Source organism: Aulonocara stuartgranti (genome assembly GCF_965226115.1).
Source record: "Aulonocara stuartgranti genome assembly, chromosome: 4".
In the NCBI taxonomy this organism is placed as follows: domain Eukaryota; kingdom Metazoa; phylum Chordata; class Actinopteri; order Cichliformes; family Cichlidae; genus Aulonocara; species Aulonocara stuartgranti.
In genome coordinates this window covers 21,668,153-21,683,421 of record NC_138942.1, presented here as the reverse complement: position 1 = coordinate 21,683,421, position 15,269 = coordinate 21,668,153, and the positions used below count along the sequence as shown (strand labels likewise).

The 15,269-nt window shown below is 40.6% G+C and overlaps 1 long non-coding RNA gene across 1 annotated transcript; it reads left to right on the top strand.

The window, feature by feature from the left end:
- The first annotated feature begins 1,268 nt into the window (after positions 1–1,268).
- Positions 1,269–7,324, top strand: LOC309705734. Its single transcript, XR_014276597.1, has 2 exons — positions 1,269–1,662; positions 1,793–7,324. It is a non-coding gene; the product is annotated as an uncharacterized lncRNA (long non-coding RNA).
- The last annotated feature ends 7,945 nt before the right edge of the window (positions 7,325–15,269 follow it).

The following is a 15,269-nucleotide window of genomic DNA, read 5'->3' as shown; positions in this document are numbered from 1 at the left end:
GTGTTTCTGTTACACAGAGTGCTTCAGTTTCTGTAAGGTTTTTTTTTTTTTTTTTCAAGTATTGACATGAATTCCCCCCCGAAAAAACCCCCAAAAACCTCTTAGATGAAATCAAAAGCAGTTTTTGCAGGAACTGTGTGGAAAATATCCACGACTATTGACCCAGTTCTTTGATCTTGAATGTTTATGTAAGATTATATTTTTTAAGTTACTTGAAGACGTTTCACCTCTCATCCGAGAAGCTTCTTCAGTTCTAAGGTCAAATGGTGGGGAGTCCCAGATATAAACCTAGTGGGAGTATCCCCCCACAGAGGGACAAAAGGACCCCCTGATGATCCTCTAATAAGTTTCGGGTGAGTTCATTGTGAAACCTGGCCCCACCTTATCATGCGAATTCCTGAGATCAGATGGCCCAGGATGTGAAACTCTGGCTGATTGGGACCCACACCCAGTTTCACACCTTGGCCCAGGCGATTAGAGGATCATCAGGGGGTCCTTTTGTCCCTCTGTGGGGGGATACTCCCACTAGGTTGGGACTCTCCACCATTTGACCTCAGAACTGAAGAAGCTTCTCGGATGAGAGGTGAAACGTCTTCAAGTAACGTAAAGAAGTCCAGACGCTTTTCTTTGCAAGCTCCTTTGACTACGATGACCTGGATGACTGAGAACCTTCACAGACATAAGATTATATTGATTTTCTGCTTTTTATGCAGGTCCAGGTCAGTTTTGGTAATTCAGTAATGCATTATCTGTCTACAGTGTTAAAAATAAAAAATAAAAACAATAAAAATTAATAATAAATAACAACAAAAACAAAAAGGATCTTTTTTAAAAGATGAAAATGTCCAGGTGTTCTACCAGTATTATAATCCATCTTTTTACAGGCGTTCCTTTTTTTATAAATGACCAAATTCACCATGTAATTAACAAATATAGAAAAAAATATCTGAAAATTATTTCGCTTTATCGTTTACTGTAATAAAATGTCCATATTATTGTTAATCAACTGTGTTTAACAAGCGTGTGTGTGCATGCGTGTGTTAGGTATTTATGATGCAGACGTGAGGTTGGAGGACAGGTGATCTGTGACCTTTGCCTCCGCCCAGATACCAGATGCTGGCATCATGTGGCAACAGCCAGCTGGAGGGATCAATGGCCTACATAGCAGCTTGTCAGATGGGAAGGTTTAACACGGGCAGCAATTAACCTGCAAACGTGGCAGAGATCAGAGGTAGCTCTGTTCAGAGAGCATCTACCGGGCTGGGTGGTGAAGAAAATATAATCTGATCAAACATTATTCAGCTTTAAATATTGTTCAGCTTTAAAGTTACTGTGCAACTGTGTAATAAAAATGTGCTCACGACTTTGGCCTTGAGAGCGATAAGAAGCGATCGCCTCATCCTGCAGGCGAAAGATATCTGCAAGCGAAGAGACTAGAACACCCAAGGCCGCTTTCCTTTTATGGAGTTGTTTTTCTGCTAATGCAGCACTTTCCTCACAACCCCCTCCTGTAAGTTTTAGAGAATATATACCCATCCTCACAGCAAATATTAGGAATCTCCTGATGTGAGCTGTGTTGAGAGGTTGTCTCTGTCTCAATAAAAGTTCACTGATTCCCCATCTGCAGCAGGTGTCCGGTTGTCTTCATTCTCCGCCAGCCTGGTTAAGTCAATTCCTCCTTTAACATCTAAAAGAACCTATTTAATGAAGGAAGACGGGTTCACTTTGTGTTTAATATTATTCTATTGCTGTTGTTGTTTTTTTTATATCCTTCAATTGGCGTCACGAACAGGATGCGCTCCAGGTCAACTGGAACGGATGGGAGGAAATCGGCCGTGGTCTGAGTGAACGGAGTTTGGACAAAAGCTGTGTGCACACAAAAAACAAGGTAAGCAGACCTTTTATTTCTGCTATATTGAACATTATAAAAATACTTAGTGTCCAAACTCCTAGTAATTCATAACCAAAATTGTTTGGCTTACTTAAGGCTTGTTGAGAATCAGACAAGTGAATAAGAGATAAGTGAATAAGAAATAAGTGAATAAGTGAATAAAGATAAGAGTGAACTGAGGTCTGACCACGGTTGCGGCCGACGGGTCGCTCTCCGGTGTCGGATAAATACCTCAGCAGGTCTGGGACCTTGAAAGGGTTTATTAGTAACGCCTTTCTAAACAAATTAAAAGGTTAAAGGCCTTGAGAATATTTTTTAGTAATATTCTCTAAACTACAGAAGGGTTAGGAAGGCCCAGAGGACTTTATTAGAAAAGATCCTCTAAAACTTAAAAAAGAGAAGTACTGGTTGGAGTCCAAAGGACGGGTCCCTTTGATCAATAGGAGAAAACGGATCTCTTCTTAAAACCCCGATGATTTTAGTGTTTTAAATGTTTTGATGTTCTGTTTGATATTGGACACACATAAATACACGCTGAATGCTTGCTGTGGAACACTGGGCAGGACAGTTTGGTTCTCCGTTGTTCACAGATTACACAATTAAAGGAACTAGGTTCCTCTTTTGGTTAAAATAATACACCACACATAGAATTTTTTTTTTTACACATTTATTACATACATAAGGAGGGTAATGAGTGACTGCAGGTAATGTATGAAGTGTGAATGAGACGTGTGAACAAGGTGACAACCAACTAGCACCCCTATCAGGAAGCTCTAGGCAAGGTTACCCGCCAGACTCCGGTTTGGTAGAAGCCTGGTAACACCTGAAGGGATATTTCAGTGCTGACTCACCTTTAAAGCAGCGCCCCAGCTGTTAGTGCCTAACAGAGGCAGAAACCCAGCTGGCCCAAATTCTCCTTTAAAATCAATAAATAGAACATAAATTACCGGTGTGTGTAAATAAGTTGTATAAATCTGTTAGATCTGAAACTCCTGCTAAAAAACTTCCTCTCTACAACTCTTTTCTCTTCTCTCCCTCTTTCTCTCAGTTGGGATTCTGTGTGTGTATGTGTGCTGGAGAAATAAAAAAAAAGGAAAAGGGTCTCTCTCTCTGTCTCTGTGAGAGGAAAAAGGTGGGGGCCGAGTGAGCCCGCGGGGCCGAGCGGGTCCGCGGGAGCGAGCGTGTATGCTGTATGAGGAAGAAGGGAGTGAGAGGGAGCGAGTGAAAAGAGTAATCGAGTATTTGGTGATTTTTTATTATTTCAGAGGCACTGGGTAAGAGTTTTGACTTTAGCTGTGAGAGTTGTGAAAAGAGCAGGTTTTTCTTTTGTTGTAGACTGTGAGTAATCGGTGTTTTTCTGCCTATTGTGCTGCGTGGAAGACACAGAAGTGTAGAAATGTTTGTGGTTTATCTTTGTTTGACGTTTTATATAGAGTTGGTTGATTCAGGGTGATTTCTCCCGTTTAAGGGAGGAGTTGCATTGTGGTTATGTTAAAGCTTTGCTGTAGGGGTATGTGTGTGATTTTGTGCTGGCTTCGCATGTTTAAATGGATGCATAGAAGTTTGTCAGTGAGAAATTGTTATGGTGGGGTTTTAAAGTTAGTAAAGAGTCAAACAACGCCCACTGTTTTAAAAAGGCCCAAAACATCATAAAAGACACCTCACATTCTGGCCACTGCCTGTTCGAACTGTTGCCCTAAGGCAGACGGTACAGGGCAATCAGAGCAAGGACTAATAGACTCAAAACACAGCTGTTATCCAACTGCAATAACACATCTGAATACTACAAAAATGTCCACCATGCCACTCTTGTGTTAATCTATGCACGGTCTGAAGCATGACGGTGGGAATACTTAGTATTTTAAGTATTCTATCTATTTTATTGATTGAATTTTATTGTTTTTTATATTTGATATTACTAGGGATGATGCAATGATCGGGGACCATTCTTAATGTCGTCGGTCTCATGACAATGACAATAAAGTTTTTGATTTTGATTCTGATTCTGAAATACACCCTCCTCAAGAGTTCAATGATTTAGGCAGTTATGTTTATACAAATACTAAATGTATGTTTAGTGTCTTCATACAGGTGTTTTTTCTTAACCTGGAAGCCTGAGTACGGCAGCAGAAGACAGGCCAAGCTTTGGCTAAAATTCACGGCTGGACACCAGAGTTGTCCTCACCCCTCCCGGTAAAACAAAAAAGAGAGAATGTAGTTTGAGGCGGGTTTTTCTCGCTGAACTGCTCTGGGTGCTGTGTCCCTGAATTTCACCAGTGTTAACCTCTGGCGGAAGACATGGAGAAAAGGAAAAGATGTTCCTGGTAAATCACTGAAACAAATAAAACCACACACAACCAGAGAAAGATATGAGAAGGGTGAGGAACAGACACATGTGCGTGTTAGAGAAATGCCTCGTTTGAGAAAAAGTTAAAGTAACCCATATACAGACGCACCCATACATGCAATGAAGAAACAGCTTACATACATGTGCACGTACATGCAAGGTTAAAGTAGCGACACTTAACATACACCTGTTTTTAAATGATATAGTTTATACATTACTGACAATTAAACGCTTTGGGTTGCAAGACAACAACGTAACGTCAAAAGACAAAGACACTGGTCTGAGGATTAAGTGAGGACACGACAAATTTAGTGGTTAAAAGGGTCGACTTGGGACATGTTTTTGTTGATCGTTTAAGACAAATGACTACTGAATGATAGGAAATTCCTTTTTAGGTTTCTAAACAGGATCTTAAGAATTTTAACACGTACCTGTGTTGTCCTGTCAACTTGAGGGGTTATGAGTTGATTATATGGTGAAAAAAAAAAAAAAAAAACAAAAACAAAAAAGGGGGGAGACGAGATCTCGTTGTTTCTCCCCTCTCGGGATAACACAGCCAACACAGCACAGCCAACACAACATCATTTTCCTGTTCGCCTGTTTTGTTTTGTTTTTGTTTTTTCTGAGAGCCGAAGCTGACCTGGACTCCTACCCTCCCCTCTACCATCGTTGCCCTCTCCGCGACCATCTTTGACCCTTTGACCCCTGAAGGCCACAGCAGCTGGACTCACAACAACAACTTGAGGATGTCAACAGTGCTGCAAAAGAGTGATCTCATGCAGCAGAGACGGAGAGCACTAAACCTAAAGCCCGTTTCACTACACGGGGGAAATTCCCAGGCTGCGTCAGCTGACAGAGCTGTGACGAGACGCGCATTAAGCCCGGAGGAAAAGGGACGGTGAGCAGAAGGATGCTGACCTCTGAGAAGAGCCGAACAGCAGAGCTGCAGAAGGCCGTGGACCATACAGAAGCAAAAGGGTCAAGGTACAAGGAGAAGATGCAGGCAGCTGCAACAACGGATGAAAACAGACCCAAAGAGGAGGGGAGGACCCTAGGCCATGCGTCAGGCCGCTGGTTTACCTAAACTACAGAACAGGAAGGTGATGAACACAAACATATACCAACACACGAACACACACTTCTGCATGCGCCTACTTAGAATGAAGGGAAACACACACATGAACACTTATGCACTTGTTGAGGGAGTAAAAACTGATACATACCCATGCACTAAAATCAAAATGTTGATTTAATTTACTAAGAAGTGACACACAATGCTCCAGCTGCTGCAATGAAGAATGCTTTACTGACAAAGGCTCAATGCTGCACACAACAAAGTCAAATACAGAATTTGCTATAATAATAAGCCCAGAGGGCATTTGTGTGGTCTGGGGAGCAGAGTCCGGAGCGGTTTGGTTATGAAAATGATGCCCGTGCGAGATATCTGGGGCTTAAGGCCTCGACTTAATTGTTTACTCTACACTAAAAAGAAAAGAAAACACTCTGAGCAGTGGTGCAGAGTGAAAACGAGGAATTAACAGTGTGAGTTTTATTTCAGAGCGCCACGTCATTGTGATGGAGATTTAATAAAGGAGGAACACACGGACAAAGAAGAAGAGAAGGGGGGGCAGCCCTTGAACGCGATTGCCTGAGGCATTAAAGTTCTGTACTAAATTCTGGTTTCCAGTGTGAGAAAAGTCACGCAGTGCCAGTAGTAGAGCTAGGTTGAGTGATGATTCTAAATTACTGTAAGTAAATCATCGTACACCGTTCAAGTTTCATGATAACGGGGATCTAGACTTTGTTGAACCCTAGGCAATTTGAACAGGTAAAAGTCGAGTGACCAAGTAGCAGTTGAATAAAAGTCATTGAATAAGTGTTGAAATAAACTGGCAGAATTAAGAGAATTAAAACATTTCAAGAGCTCAACTTACTTAATGGTTCAATTTTGTTTCACGAACGCAAAACATATAGGTTTATGAATATGAAAAGGTTGAGATGGTGTTGATTTGACTCTGTGTAGGTTTAGGTTGGTATTTTTATTGATGGGAAGAATATTCAGTGACAAGTCCTAAGACCCGGGCGTCTGCATTTTGTTTTTGTTATTTTTCATTTTATTTTGTTTTATATTTACTGATTTTTGTTTGTGAATCTTTTCTTTAAGCAGATCTGCACATCGGAAATTACAAGCATTACACGTCGGCGAGAAAATTGTTGTAAGTGAGTTTCTCCGCATTGAAATGGGTTCTGGAGGAAACACTTGTGGGGACAATTAGAAACGAGAGTCCCTGTTTAAAAAAGGATTCAGCGAGGTAATCCAAACTCAAGTTCTTGTTTCTTTTTGAGATGACGTCATTTTGCTGAGTGTGGAAACTAGATGCGACGACAGGTTTCACTATCAGCAAAGAACGGATGAATGGATGAAAGACTGGGAATAAAAACAAACGGACTGACTGGTAAAAGATGACAAGACTTGACCATGACTCAAGGTTAACCACCTCCACCTAGATAGGATAAAAGGGTGGATGAATTTATGTGGGTTTCTTTTACAGGAGTAGAAGGATGACAAAATATTCGAGGATGAGTGAACCTGTAAATGCCATTTTTGTGTCTTGTGTGGCTTACAGAGGTAACTGCGCAGCGTTACCATTTACATTTTCTTCCCTACAGGGTTACAGTTTTAATGTTTTTCTATTACAGGATTTCTGGGCGGATGTGTGAAGAAACGGTGTTTATGGGTTAGGAGTTGGGGATGCTATTACACTGTATTCTGGTGAGAGTGTTGGGGGAGACACACCCTGTCTTGAAAACTGTGATTCTTTTACAGGAAATGTTTTATAGCACCTATGGAATGAGGATGCCTGACTACGGTCAATGTGCTGCTAATGTTTGCTTTGCTTTGGTGAGAGGGGTGCAGTAGAAAACAGACAAGTGACATGAAAACAAGTAATAATAACAAATAACAAATTTGGGGACAGTTTGACCTAGAGCCCACTAACTGGCCATTAGGGGCTCTCTCTCTCTCTCTCTCTCTCTCTCTCTCTCTCTCTCTCTCTCTCTCTCTCTCTCTCTCTCTCTCTCTCTCTCTCTCTCTCTCTCTTGGAATAACATTGCCCAAAGGGTGAATAAAGCAAATTGTGGCAATAATAGTGATTTAATGATTGGAGAAACCTGAACATGATACTTGTCTGTTGAGCTGAATCGTTTATTACTCTTATGATTTTCCGGTGGGACTATGAAGATTTTTTGGTACAGATTGCAGGTTGTTGCTCTTTAACTCCTAGAACACGCCCTTGGCGAGGTGGGGGGAACTGGACCACCTTTCTGTGCCCCATCATCCTCTATTAGACGACATCCAAGCTAAGTAAACATGTCTTGGCCCTTTCCCCCTGAAATGACAGGCAGGCAAAGATGTTGCGTCTTTGTTTGCTTCCTGGCCCTGGGTCTCATTCCCATTGGCATAATCCTGATCGTGAGGGTGACGAACATTATCGTCTTTCTCTTGTTTAAATTCTTCTAGAATGGTTGTTTCTCTGTGGTGTTTTGTATTGGGCTTGTTATTAATTGTTTCCCTCACCCACTTCCTCTTGAAGGATATATCTGGTTGAACTGTGTCTGGTCGGGTTGTGAGGGTTAAGCGATGTTCTCAGGGTCTCCGGACTTAAGCCTGAGCGAATGTGTACTCCCACCACTGGATATAAATTGTTTTTTTTCCACACCCCTTCCTCACGTTTTACCATATTCACTTTTGAATGTCCTTAGCAGTTACCGTTCTGAGTTTATTTTACGGTTGATTTATTCTTTCACATTTTCACGTTTATATCTCTCATTATTATAGTATACTCTGTACTCTCCACATTTTTATCATTACTTATGTTTTTTGGTTGCTGGGTTACAGGAACTGTTAATTTTGTGTCACTACCCTGGTTGCACTAACTCGTTGTATCCGTGTGTGCAGGGCAGCTGTTACTGCTTTCGTCGGGAACCGAGACTGCTTGCAGCCGACCCCTGGGCAGGGTGGTGCCTGGACTCTTTTCTCCTCATCTGCAATGACAGATAAAGACAAATGAAAAGACCCGAGGAGTTTTTCGAGCCAGGCTTCGACACGTCTCTGTGTTCCTTTGAATGTTACTTATTTTTGTGTGTTGACCCATTTAAGATGGGTCAAAAGGGGGATTTGAAGAAAATATAATCTGATCAAACATTATTCAGCTTTAAATATTGTTCAGCTTTAAAGTTACTGTGCAACTGTGTAATAAAAATGTGCTCACGACTTTGGCCTTGAGAGCGATAAGAAGCGATCGCCTCATCCTGCAGGCGAAAGATATCTGCAAGCGAAGAGACTAGAACACCCAAGGCCGCTTTCCTTTTATGGAGTTGTTTTTCTGCTAATGCAGCACTTTCCTCACAACCCCCTCCTGTAAGTTTTAGAGAATATATACCCATCCTCACAGCAAATATTAGGAATCTCCTGATGTGAGCTGTGTTGAGAGGTTGTCTCTGTCTCAATAAAAGTTCACTGATTCCCCATCTGCAGCAGGTGTCCGGTTGTCTTCATTCTCCGCCAGCCTGGTTAAGTCAATTCCTCCTTTAACATCTAAAAGAACCTATTTAATGAAGGAAGACGGGTTCACTTTGTGTTTAATATTATTCTATTGCTGTTGTTGTTTTTTTTATATCCTTCAGTGGGTGGGTGGGGGTTGTTGTTGGTTCAGTAACCAGCAATCCCAAATTAAATGTCAAGAGTCAGAGCTCACAGACAAGAGGGTCTAGCTGCTGTAGCTTGACTGGACTCATGATTAAAACAAACAAACAAACAAACAAACAAACAAACAGAAAATGGGGGGGGGGACTGCAATCTCTCACAATCACATCAAACAGCCTCTTAAAACCTTTATTGCTTTAGCCAACCAACAGAAGCTAATGTTTTTTTCCACAGGATCTGTTGGAAAATAAATAAATAAAAACCAATAATAGTTTGATCAGTGTGTTTGGCGAGTGTAGCACTAACCTGGGTCTAGATAATGAGGTCTTCTGACTTTGGATGAGCACATGCAGCTATGCAGAGAGACGTTTGGGTAATGATGGTACCTGTTCTCATTTTTTTGTGAGGAGGAATGAGGAGCAAGCATGTTTCCAACCTGCTGTGTCATTAAGGTGCAGGTGGGTGATTAAAAAGGTCAAAAGTGACAGAGGTGGGCTGTCTTGTTACAGTGCTATGGCACAGCTTTATATAAAGCTCTAACTAGGGCAACAGAAGCTGTCAGAGTGTGACAGGACAGGTGTGCAGTTTAGTCATGATGTGTGTCTGTGCTGGTATATAAGCTCTTCTTCATTCTGTGCCCTATTCTAAGTTTCTAAACAGACAAATCAATCAATACTGTCTGCCATGGCTGGCCCACTGCAGGTCTTCATGGTGAGGATGTGGGCGTCGCTGTGAAATGCTCCTTCTCGCCCACTACTGCATGTATCAACTTGACTCATTCTTACCAGTTCATCCTTATATGCACCAGAGCCGAATCACAGGGAAAATCTCGCTGCAGTGAAAGGGATTCAGGAGATCGGACTGGCATCTGCACACACATTCCTCCTCCTCCTCTGCTGCTCTTCCTCATTTTTGTTCTGTGTGCTTGTGTGTTCAGCATATCAACGATCTCACCTCTTCTGTGAAAAACATACGCTTCTCCCGAGTCATGCGACAGTTTTTGTTCTGCAGTGCATCCCTTCAAATTGATTTTTCAGGAGCGGCGGCCTGCAGGCTGATAATTCAGCGTGACTTGGACAGCTGTATGACCAGACAGAGACTTGATACACGCAAACCTCATGTATTTCTCTCTTTTGGGGGGGGGGCTGTAGCACTACAGCGCTACAGCTGTCAGCCTCTCCCTTTAGTTATCAATCAATTCCCCGCTAATAAAGAATTTATTTTGTTATTTAAGATACCCCCCACCCCCTCCTTTTTTATTATAGAGGCAGTGCGTAAATCATTACAGGAGTGAGACTGGGGAGGGAGAGAAAAAAGAAAGGTTAAGGAAAAGTGAGGAAAAAAAATAGAAAAGTGGGTGGATGGGTGAGTGGGTGGGGGGGGGGGGGGGGGTGACATTCACTTGCAGGAGGGGGAAAAATGCAGAGAATTGATAGGAGAGAAGCTCGCTGTCTCACATGGAGGGAGGTAGAGAAGGTCAAGGGGATGGGGGTCCGCTGCTCTACAAATTACCGCTCAGCTAGTCATTGACGTTTCCTGATAATTTGCAGCCCAGGGGGAGACGGAGATCGTTAGTGATTGTAGTGGATATATATGAGAAGGGAAATTTATTGCTGTGGACTTTTCTTTGGGTTTCAGTGGCAGATCTATAAAGACATTGCTCATGTGACAAAGGGCCAGAGCTTGAGCTCTGGGCTTGTACCTGTTCAAATTAGTGCAAATTTTGGTATCGATCCGATACCAAGTAAATACAGGGCCAGTACTGCCAATACCAGTACAGATACAGATACTTTCAACCTTGGAGGACATCTTAGGTTGGAGGACATCTTAGGTCAACTGAACTCCTCCTCTTGCTGTTTAAATGTCCTGCCAACAAGTTTTTTCAAAAAGGTCTCAAAGACTTTAGAGTCAGACCTGTTACAGATCGTGAACTTTTCTTTAATATCAGGTGTGTTTCCAGAATCACTAAAAACTGCTGTAATAAAACCTATACTGAAAAAGGACAATCTTGACAAGACACAAATGAAAAACTACAGGCCGATCTCAAATCTCCCATTTTTAAGTAAGATCATTGAAAAAGCAGTTTCTCAACAGCTCAATTACTTCTTAAAACAGAATAACTGCTATGATGCCTTCCAGTCAGGTTTTAGACAGAACCACAGCACTGAAACCGCTCTGACTATAGTGTTTAATGACATATGTCTGAATACAGACAGTGGAAAAATGTCAGTCCTAGTTTTACTGGATCTCAGTGCAGCATTTGATACAGTTGACCACAACATATTACTCAAACGACTGGAGAACTGGGCAGGACTTTCAGGAACTGTACTAAACTGGTTCAAAACATACTTAGAAAACAGGAAATACTTTGTATCAATAGGTAACTTCACATCTGAGCAGACAAGTATCACATGTGGAGTTCCCCAAGGTTCCATCTTGGGACCCCCTCTGTTTAACATTTACATGCTCCCACTGGCACAGATTATAAAGAACAACAAAATAAACTATCATAGCTATGCAGATGACACACAAATATATATCACAATGTCACCAGGAGCCCGAGGCCCTGTACAGGCTCTTGGTAAATGCATTGAGGAAATCAATGACTGGTTGTGCCACAATTTTCTCCAGCTAAACAAAAACAAAACTGAGGTAATAGTCTTTGGCGCCAAAGAAAAACGATTACAGGTCACCAGAGAACTTCAATCTATACACCTAAAAACCACAAACCAGGCGAGAAATTTGGGTGTAGTGATGGATGCAGACCTAAACTTAGAAAAACACATTAAGACAATAACAAAGTCAGCTTACTATCACCTCAAGAATATTTCAAGGATAAAAGATCTGATGTCTCAACAGGACCTGGAAAAACTAGTCCATGCATTCATCTTTAGTAGGCTTGATTACTGTAACAGCATCTTTACAGGTCTACCTAAAAATACAGTCAGACAACTACAGCTCATTCAGAACTCTGCTGCTCGAGTCCTCACTAAGACCAAAAAAGTGGACCACATCAGTCCAGCTCTGAGGTCTTTACACTGGCTGCCTGTCCGTCAGAGGATAGACTTTAAAGTTCTGATGCTGGTCTATAAAGCTCTGAATGGTTTAGGACCAAAATACATCAGTGACCTCCTGACCCAGTATGAACCTTCCAGATCCCTCAGGTCATCTGGATCCGGTCTTTTATCAGTTCCCAGAGTCAGAACCAGACACGGAGAAGCTGCATTCAGCTTTTATGCTCCATATATCTGGAACAAAGTCCCAGAAAGCCTCAGATCAGCTGAAACACTCAGTTTATTTAAATCCAGGTTGAAGACTCACCTGTTCTCAGCTGCATTTGAATAAAGCACCAAATCCACACTTTTAAGCTTAAATTTCAAAACTAACATTTTAACTACTAATTTTATCTACTGTTCTGATTTTATCTGTTTTGATTTTATATACTGTTTTGTTTGTTTGTTAATTTGTTTGTTTGTTTGCTTGTTTTAATCAATTTTAAATCATGCTTTTTATTTGTTTTTGTTTCTAATGTCTCTGTAAAGCACTTTGAATCACCTTGTTGTTGAATTGTGCTATACAAATAAACTTGCCTTGCCTTGCCTTGCCTTGCCTATAAAGGCAGCTTATGTGAGGGATTTATGCGATGAAGCGTCATCAGTTTGCAAATTCTGGACACAATTTCATGACCATTAAAATTTTACTTACCACAAAAATTAGTTAACAAGTCAAAGAACCTTTTCATGTATTTTGAAAGTGAGTTTTGGGGGCAGTTTGGTTAATTTGTGTTGTTTAAAGGTGCTTTAGGGTATAGATAAAATAGATGTGACCATCAACACAAAAATGTTCAGACATTTTTCATAGTGCACATGTGGAAGTGAATTTTTTTTATTTCCAAAATTAAATAATGCATTCAACACAATTCATTGGGCTACACACTGAACTTAGAAGATAGAAACAAAGTATCAATGGCACCACTCTCGAATCAATACGATATTAAGTATTATTACTAGCAGCACTCAAATATCTCTGGATACAGTATAAATGTATAGTGGCAGTGAATGAGCTTGTTTGTTGTTGTTTAGTACTATATATAACATTTTTCATACAGATATGCAGTACATCCAATAATTAACGCTCCAGTTGTTTGCACACATGATAAAACGTTGGCCATAACGGATTATGTATAATTAGGAAGATTGCCGAAAGCACCCTTATATCATTAGACAACATAAAACTAATAACTTCCAATATGGAAGACTGCAACACACATTAAGCCTGATGTGGCAACTGGGTGTGGTTTACACTCAGCAGCAGGAGCAGAGGTGGAGCAGAATGATTAAGTTCAGCAGTGGTGGGACGGGTGATTGTCTCAGGTGATTCGAATTCACTAATCAGCCTCTCTTATATGCAGTAGGATGCTGGGACCTTGAGGCTATCGCATACAAAAGCTACATCAGTCGCAGCCACACCAGGCTGTGCAACAAGCCAATAGGAATCCAGAGTTGGTGTATGTCTCAAAACAGCATGAAATATCAAAATGACTGAAATGTTGCTGTTTGTTACTTGGTATCTCTTGGTGTCAACAGTAATTGAGTGTTAAGTGCTTGTGTTGCCACTGTCTCCATAGTAAAATGTTGTTTGATACTGTCTGTGATACTGTCATCTAGGATGCAAGCAGCGTTGCTGCAGCAACAGAAGGGCTTGGGGTCAAATCTGCTCTATTTGGATGTGTAAGAGATGTATGTGAGTGAGAATACCTTAATGGTCTGTAATCCTGATGAAAATGAATTACAAGTGTGTCTCACACTGGCAGTTCTGTTTGCCTGACAACGCATCGCTTCAGAAAAATACAAAAATGTAGTAATATGAAGTATTTGCACTGAAACCCATAAAATCATATCACCTCAATGTCTGGATCTTTGATAGTTTCACAGGCTTAGAACAGAAAGTAGAAAAAGCCTGTTATGTGAATCACCGTGACTCACTTCTGCTTCTTGTAAACATGAAAAAGATGTCATCCTTCCTTATTTACCCTTCATTATTTATCATTTAGCATTAATGATGCCCTCACGGATGTAGAAGTTTCCCACGCCAACCACCACATTCTTACTTTTTGTCAGTGTGCTGATAACACTGGTCTAAACCCAAAATGCTTCTGCAATAAATCCAGTGAAGCTTTACCAGTTTTAGGTACATTTTTGGATGAACTGAAAATGATGCATGTTAATTTTTTTTTCTAATTTTTATCATTTGCTACTTGCTACAGTTCAAAGGAAAAAGGGTTTCTAAGTTTCTATATGAAGCTAAAAATGACTGAAGTACATTTTAAACCCAAAACTTGGGGTTCGGTGCTATTTTAAGATGGTCACTCTTCCTAAACTATTCGTTGAGTTTTGATTAAACTTCTTAAAGCAGGAAATTTGCAATGCTGCAAAGTAAAGTTATGTTTTTAAAAGCATTTTTTAATCTCCCAGATGTAATAATTAATCTTCTTGCTGATGAAAGCACTTTAGCTTGCAACTGTGAAACGCATGTAACTTTTGCATTCCCTCTGTTGGTGCACTGCATTGTTAAATAATTAAATAACTTTGGTTTTGGAAATATCCATTAAAAAGCCAAGTGATGAAACCAACTCTGGGTAGTTGCTGAAAATGATGTTTCTCCATGTCATTGCCTGTATACAGATTTCTCTGGATTCATTGAATAATTTTATGATACAAATCCAACAGTTTTAAACTGAACGAAGTTCAACCTGTTAAATCATTTGCCAACAGTCTTGCATGGAGAATCTATTCACTCAACTTTTTTTATTTTTATGTAATTCAAGGTTGATCCATCAAAGAAGGTTGAGTTATGCAAAATTACATAAGAACTGGACTGAAAATCTTCATGATTATGAATCCAAGTTTGAAATATTTTGTGTTGAAATCATCATCAGGATGTATGATGGATGTCCAGTAAAACATGGTGGTGGCTCGGTCATGGAGCTTGTCAAAATTGATGAACGTTTCTGTTTGTCCAATCAGATGTTGTTCTATCATGCATTATCATCTGGAAAGAATCTAACTGGCTACACTCCCAATCATGGGTTGGCCTGGACCTCAACATTATTGAAGCTGTGTGGGATCATCTTGACAGAGGAAAAAAAAACAAAGGCAGCAAACATCCAAAGAGAGATTTCAGCATCCTTCAGGAAGCCTGGAGAACTATTTCTAAAGACTACTTAAAGAAATTACAAGAAAACGTGCCTAAGAGAATAAAGAAAGGCCATACCTAATTTAACAAACAAGCTTGTTTGCACCTATTTCTCAATTTCTTAGAGATGA